The following is an 8,385-nucleotide window of genomic DNA, read 5'->3' on the forward strand; positions in this document are numbered from 1 at the left end:
GAGTTCGGCTGGGCGCAGTGGCTCACGCCTGTAATCCCAGCACTTTAGGAGGCTGAGGCGAGCGGATCACGAGGTCAGGAGATCGAGACCATCCTGGCTAACACGGTGAAACCCCGTCTCTACTAAAAATACAAAAAAAACAAAAAAAATGAGCCGGGCATGGTGGCGGGCGCCTATAGTCTAGCTACTCAGGAGGCTGAGGCAGGAGAATGGCGTGAACCCGGGAGGCAGAGCTTGCAGTGAGCCAAGATCATGCCACTGCACTCCAGCCTGGGTGACAAAGCGAGACTCTGTCTCAAAAAAAAAAAAGAAAGGATGAGTTCATGTCCTTTGCAGGCACGTGGATGAAGCTGGAAACCATCATTCTCAGCAAGCTATCACAAGGACAGAAAACCAAACATCACATGTTCTCACTCGTAGGTGGGAAGTGAGCAATGAAATCACTTGGACACAGGGCAGGGAACATCACACACTGGGGTCTGTTGTGGGGTAGGGGGCTGGGAAGGGATAACATTAGGAGAAATACCTAATGTAAATGACCAGTTGATGGGTGCAGCAAACCAACATGACACACGTATACCTATGTATCAAACCTGCACGTTGTGCATATGTACCCTAGAACTTAAAGTATAATTTAAAAAAAAGAAGAAGAAAAAAAGAAAAAAATGAGCTCCCAGGACAAGTCCTCACCCTGTGGTTGTTCACATTCAAAGCTTTTTAGAAAGGATAAATATAATGCAGGGCATGCCTCAAAAGAAAACACATAAGGGAATGGACTACCCTCAATTTCCTTCTCTAAACTGAGGAACTGTTTTTGAAGACTGAAAAAAAAAAATTCCTCCTGCAATCTCAAATGGTAATATAATAATTTCAAAAGTTGCTCTGAAGCTGTTGGTTTTCAACAGTAAAATGAAAAGTTAAAATTTTTAAATTGTGAGCATCAAAAATCAATCAGCACCTTTCTTATTTGAACCTTGATATTAAATTATATAGGTATTCATTTTACTTGTCTCTTCCTTCCTTCTTTTGCTTTAAATGCAAAAGTGACAGAAAATTCTTACTGAACTAAAGGTTATTTTCATATTCCAGCTTCTCTTGTGACCCATCTTGCACCCATATTAGGAAAGAAAGTCTTGAAATTCTTTGTAATGTTATATATTACTTCAATTAAGTATGCACAAATGTCATTTTTAAATTTTCAACTACAAAAGAAGATAAATTTTTTGAAGTGCTAGCCACTCAGACTTATTTTTACAATTTGCCTCTTTATTCGGTCATATTGTCTGTCATTTCCTTTCTTTTATATTTGGTAAAAATTTTCATAGATAAAAAATGTCCCATTATGATCTAATGATTTTTAAATTCTCCATATTCCTGGAATTCTGATTAAACAATCTGAAGGCATTTTTCAATCCGAAACTCAAATCAAGCATAATTCAGGTTCATGAACATACAGAGATAATGATGGCTTGGAAATTTTGCTATGACCATACAGCTGCTTTTGCTGCATTGAAGCTCTGTGGTTATTTGCTTTGTAAATTTCTCCCCACTGTGGTTTCAGACACCTTGGGGAAAACAGACACCTAGGCATAAGGGGAGGACAGGATGGTAATGGGAATGTAGAAGAATAAAACTCTGGTTCAAATCCTTCAACAATATCGTTACAGGGGGTCAACAGTGAGGTGGCACTTCTAACTCTCAGAACTTTGTTAAGAAAATCTCTACCTCCTAATGGTCTTTTTGTTGATTCCTTTGTTTGTTTTACTAATAATGTATTGTATTTTACCAATTACAGCTTTTATACCACTTAAATTGTTTTTCTGATAATTTTATCCCAATTTACATCTGTCCTACTATGTAAGTGTCATGCTTTGATGTGCTTCCTTTTTTCACGTATTAATATACTTTTTAATTGAAGATAAAATATATACAGAAAAGTTCATGAAATGTTAATGTACAAACTTTTACAAATTGAACTCACCCTATAACACAATGCAGATTAAGAAATTGAATCTCACCAGCACTCCCGAAGGCCCCCCTCATACCAGCTTCCAGTCACTGCAGCTTTCTCTTCAAAGGTAATCACCTATTCTAACTTGTAGCACCACGGGTTAGTTTTCGCTTTTATAGGCAGTATGCACTCTTACGTGCTAGGACTTGAAATTCACTCAACATTCTATTTGTGAGATTCATCTTTGTTGTTGCATGTAACAGTAGTTCCTTCATTTTGAAAAATGTGTAGTATGTAATTGCAAGAATACATCATGATTTATTTATTCATTCTGATAGACATTTGAGTTGTCAATAGGTATTTGTCCATTACACCTAAGGCTACTGTGAACATTTGGTCTATATTTTTTGGTGTACATATATGTACATGCTGTTGGGCATATACTCAGAAGTGAAGTTGCCTTTGTGCTATTCGTTCAGCTTTAGCAGATGCCATTTCTGGTAGTCAGTTTCCAAGATGCCCCTCAATGGTCACTGCTTCATGGTATTCATACCCTTATGTAATCCTCTCTGTTGAGGCCAGACTGGTCTCAACAGAATAACACATACTCTATTTGTTAAAAGTGATTATCAAATCACTTTTTATATTTAACAAAATATAACAAAAAAAATTTATATTTTTATATTTAACAAATAGAATATGGCAGAGGTGATGGGATGTCATTTTCAAGATGAAGTTATAAAAAGATTATTCTGTCTTGGATGGTCTCTCTCACTACCTCTTGGATTGCTTATTCTGGGGAAGCAGGCTGCCATTTACAGAGGAAGCCCTACGGAGACACTCTTGTAAGTGCATCTTGCCAGGCCACCAGTAGCTATGTGCCTTGAGATGACTATAGGCCCCGTCAATACCTTAACTGTTACCTTTTGAAATTCCAAAAACCAGAACTACCTGGCTAGATAGTTCATATAGGCCTGATCCACAGAAACTACAATGATAGATGTTTGTTGCTTCCAGTTCCTAAATTTTCAGACAATTTGTCATGCAGCTGTACATAACACTACACACAATCAGCACATTGCCAAACAAGTTTGCAAATGGTTGTGTCAATTTGCATTAACACACTGTTCCTGTTGCTTCACATTCTTGCCAACTCTTTGTAATGTCACTTACTGTGCTGGGGTCTTTCTGGCTTGTTTTTGTTTTTGTTTAGTAATTCTAGTGGTTGAGTAATAGTTTGGCATTGTGGTTATAATTTGCTTCTTATCTCTGTAAGATTTAGTACCTTTTCATTGCATAGTACCGTTTGGATATCTTCGTTTGTGAAAAGTCAAATATTTTTGCCCATTTGAAAAATTGGGGTCTCTAGTTTTTAAAGGATTTATAGTTTATATATTCTGAATACTTTCTTCGTTTTATTGATTACAAATGTCACCTCCCACTCCATGTATTTCCTTTTTTCCCCTCTTAATGGTATCTTTTGATGAATAGCAGTTTTTCATTTTAATGTACTACAATTTATTATATTTTATGGCTAATGTTTTTTGGGTCTTGTTGAACTTATCTTTGCATACTCTCCAATGTTGTCTTCTAGAACTCTTATTTTAACTTCCACACTTAAATCTACAACATACCTGGATTGATTTTTGCGTGTGTTATGAGGTAAAGGTGAAGGTGGTTTTTTCCTATATGGATATACATTTGGTCCAACTCGTTTTCTTCAAGTCTGCAGTGTCACTTTTCTCGTAAATCAAGTTCTTGTCTGTATGCAGGTATGCCTGTACTCTATTCTGTTCCATTAGTCTATTTGTCAACATCAAACTCTTAATTTTCATAATTTTATAATGTTCTGATATCCAATAATTTTCCAACTTTTTCAATATTATCTTGGCCATTCGCATCTCTTTGAATTTCTATATCAATATAAAAGAATTTGTCAATGTATACACACAATCTCCTGAGAAATTGGATTTATATTGAATTGATAGATTAATTTTAGAAGAATTGGCATTTTTACAGTATGGAAATCTCCATTTAAGTTGCCTTTGTCTTAATGTTTTATAGTTTTCAGTGTAGAAGTCTTGCATAACTTTAGATTTCTTCCTAAGAATTTACTGTTTTGTTTTACTATAAATACCCTAATTTTAAAACTTAATTTTCTGATCATGGCTGGCAAACAGAAACAATTGCTTTTTTGGTACCATGATTTTGTATCCAAAACTGATTGATTTGTGTGTGTGTGTGTGTGTGTGTGTCTGTGTGTAAGTTAATCTTGCATTAGGTTCATAATGTATTATCCTATTTTTATACCACTGATTCAGTTGACTAATATTTTCTTTAAACTATTTGCATCTAATTCTACCAGTTATTTAAAATAGTGTTTTAAAATTGTTATGTATGTGGACTTGCCTTTCTCCTTCAGGGTCTGTACATTTATGATTTACATATTTTGAGGCTATGTCATCAATCCATACAAATTAATGTATACAAATTTAGGATTATAATTTTCTTGTGGATGAATCTTTTAATTACTATGAAATTTCCTTTATTTCTGGCAATGCTTCTTGTGTTTTTATTATTATTATTAATTATTTTACTTTTTGAGATGGAGTCTCTCTCTGTCACCCAGACTGGAATGCAGTGGTGCGATCTTGGCTCACTGCAACCTCTGCTTCCCGGGTTCAAGCGATTCTCCTGCCTCAGTCCCAAGTAGCTGGGACTACAGGTGCCCGGCAGCATGCCCGTCTAAATTTTTTATTTTCAGTAGAGACAGGATTTTACCATATTGGCCAGACTGGTCTTCAACTCCTGACCTTGTGATCCACCCACCTCGACCCTCAAAGTGCTGGGATTACAGGCATAAGCCATTGCACCTGGCCTATTATTTTAAAAATATTAATCTATTACTTTTTATTTTACTTTTAAAACTTATTTTTTCTTCTTCAATTTTCAGAATCAGAAGGTACATGTGCAGGTTTGTTACATGGGTAAGTTTTGTGTCTCTGGGTTTGGTGTACAAATGATTTCATCACCCAGGTAGTGAGCATAGTACCAAATAGGTAATTTTTTGATCCTCACCCTCCTCCCTCCCTCCTCTCTCAAGGAGGCCCCTGTATCTATTGTATACCCAATGTTTAGTTCCCACTTATAAATGAGACCACGTGGCATTTGGTATTCTTTCCTGAATTAATGTGCTTAGGATAATCGCCTCCAGTTGTGTCCACATTACTGCAAAGTACATTATTTTTCTTTTTTATGGCTTAGTATTCTATTGTGTATATGTACCACATTTTCTTTATCCAGTCCCCTGCTGATGGGCATCTAGGTTGATTCTATGTCTTTGCTATTGTGAATAGTGATGCGATGAACACAAGAGTGCATGTGTCTTTTAGGCAGAATGATTTAATATTCCTTTGGGTATATACCCAGTAATGAGATGGCTAGGTCAAATGATAGTTTTAAGTGCCTTAAGAAATATCTAAACTGCTTTCTACAGTGGCTGAACTAATTTATGTTTCCTCCAAGAATGTATAAGTGTTCCCTTTTCTCTGTGACCTTACCAACATCTATTATTTTCTGACTTTTTAATAATAGCCATTCTGACTGGTGTGAGATGGTATCTTGTTGTGGTTTTGATTTGCATTTTTCGATTAGTGATGTTGAACATTTTTTCATGTTTGTTGGCCACTTGTATGTCTTCTTTTGAGAAGTATCTGTTCATGTTCTTTACCCATCTTTCAACAGGCTTATTTGTTTATCACTTGATTTATTCAAGTTCCTTATAAACTCTGCAACTTAGACCTTTGTTCAATGCATAGTTTGTGAATATCTTCTCCCATTTTGTAGGTTGTCTTTTTACTCTATACTTGTTTTTGTTGCAATTGCTTTTGGAGACTTCGTCATGAAATCTTTCCCAAGGCCTATGTCCAGAATGGTATTTACTAAGTTTTCTTCTAGTGTTTTTATAGTTTTAGGTGTTACATCTAAGTCTTTAGTCCATTTTGAGTTAATTTTTGTGTATGGTGAAAGGAAGGTGTCCAATTTCAATCTTCTCTGCATATGGCTAGTCATTTGTCCCAAAAACCATTTATTAGAGAGTCCTTTCTCCATTGCTTGTTATTCCCAACTTTGTCAAAGATATGTAGTGTATGGCTTTATTTCTTGGTTCTCTACTCTGTCCCATTGGTCTATGTGTCTGTTTTTGTACCAGTACCATGCTGTTTTGCTCTGGATTGCTTTGGCTATTTGTTTTTTTTTTTTTTTTTTTTTTCAGACAGTGTCTTGCTCTGTCACCCAGTCTGGAGTGCAGTGGCACAATCTTGACTTGCTGCAACCTCCACCCCCTGGGTTCTCATACCCCAGCCTTCTGAGTAGTTGGGGCTACAGGCACATGCCACCACACCTGGCTAAGTTTTTGTATTTTTAGTAGAGATGAGGGTTTCACCATGTTGGCCAGGCTGGTCTCAAACTCCTGACTTCAAGTGATCCAACATCTTGGCCTCCCAAAGTACAGGGATTACAGGTATAAACCATCATGCCTAGCCTATTCAGGCTCTTTTTTGGTTCCATATAAATTTTAGAATAGTTTTTTCTAATTCTGCGAAAAATGATGTTGGTAGTTTGATAGGAATAGCATTGAATCTATAAATCACTTTGGGCAGCATGAATGTTTTTTCATTTGTGTTGGCCCTGACTTTTTTCAGTAGTGTTTTATAATTATCGTAAATAATTTACATTGAATAATTTACATGAAAATAAATCACATTTATTGATTTGTGTATGTAGAACCATCCTTGCATCCCAGGAATAAAGCCTACTTGATTGGGGTGGATTAGCTTTTTGATGTGCTGCTAGATTCACTTTGCTGGTAGTTTGTTGAGGATTTCTGTTTCTATGTTCATCAGGGTTATTGGCCTAAAGTTTTCTTTTTTTCATTGTGTCTATACCAGGTTTTGGTAACAGAGATGCTGGCCTCATAGAATGAATTAGAGAGGAGTCCCTCCTCCTCAATTTTTTTGAATAATTTCAGTAGGATTGGTACCAGCTCTTCTTTAGAGGTCTGGTAAAATCTGGCTGTAAATCTGTCTGGTACAGAGCACCTGTTAGTAGGTTTTTTTTTGTTTTTTGTTTGTTTGTTTGTTTGTTTACTGATTCAATTTTGGAACTCACTAGTGGTCACTTCAGGTTTTTGATTTCCTCCTGGTTCAATCTTGGAAGTTTGTATGTTTCCAGGAATTTATCCGTTTCCTATAGATTTTCTAGTTTATGTGCATAGAGGTGCTTGTAATAGTCTCTGTGGGTTATTTATGTTTTTGTGGGGTCAGTGCTAATATCACCTTTGTTATTTCTGATTGTGCTTGAATCTGTTCTCCTTTATTAATCTAACTAATGGTCTATCTTATTTCTTCTTTCAAAACACCAACTTTTGATTTTGTTGATCTTTTGTATGGATTTTCACATCTCTATTTCATTCAGTTCAGTAGATTTTGGCTCTTTTCTTCTGCTAGCTTTCAGATTAGTTTGCTCCTGTTCTAGTTCCTCTAAGTGTGATGTCAGGTTGGTAAGTTGAGATCTTTCTAACCTCTTGGTGTAGATGTTTAGTGCTATAAACTTTCCTCTTAACATTGCTTTAGCTGTGTCCCAGAGGTTATGTTATGTTGTATTTTTTTCTTTAGTTTCAAATAACTTTTTGATTTCTGCCTTAATTTCATTCTTTATCCAAAAGTCATTCAGGAGCAGGTTAATTTCCATGTAATTGTATAGTTTTGAGAGATCTTCTTGGTATTGATTTCGATTTTTATTTCAGTTTTTTAGAATTTTTTCAAGATGTTATGGCCAATCATGTGTTTGATCTTAGAGTATATGCCATGTGCAGATGAGAAGAATGTATATTGTTGAGTGGAATATCCTTTAGATGTCTGTTGATCCATTTGGTCAAATGTTGTATTTAGGTCCTGAATATCTTTGTAACTTTTCTGCCTTGATGATCTATCTCATACTGTCAGTGGAATGTTGAGTCTCCTATTCTTATTGTGTGGTTATCTAAGTCTCTTTGTAGGTCTCTAAGAACTTGTTTTATGAATCTGGATGCTCCAGGGCTCAGTGCATATATACTTAGGATAGTTAAGTCTTGTTGAAATGAACCATTTATCATTATGTAATGCCCTTCTTTGTCCTTTTTTATCATTGTTGATTGAAAGTTCTGTCTGAAATGAGAATTGCAAGCCCTGCATTTTTAAAATTCGGCTAGATAGATTTTTCTTCATCCCTTTACTTTGAGCCTATGTAATGAAGTCATTGTATGTGAGATGGGTCTCTTGAAGACAGCATACAGTTGGGTTTTGCCTCTTTATCCAGCTTTCCACACTGTCTTTTAAGTGGTATGTTTAGCCCATTTACATTCAAGGTTAATATTGATGCATGAGGATTTGTTC

The sequence above is a fragment of the Papio anubis genome, chromosome 6 (assembly GCF_008728515.1).
Source record: "Papio anubis isolate 15944 chromosome 6, Panubis1.0, whole genome shotgun sequence".
NCBI classification, from domain to species: Eukaryota; Metazoa; Chordata; class Mammalia; order Primates; family Cercopithecidae; genus Papio; species Papio anubis.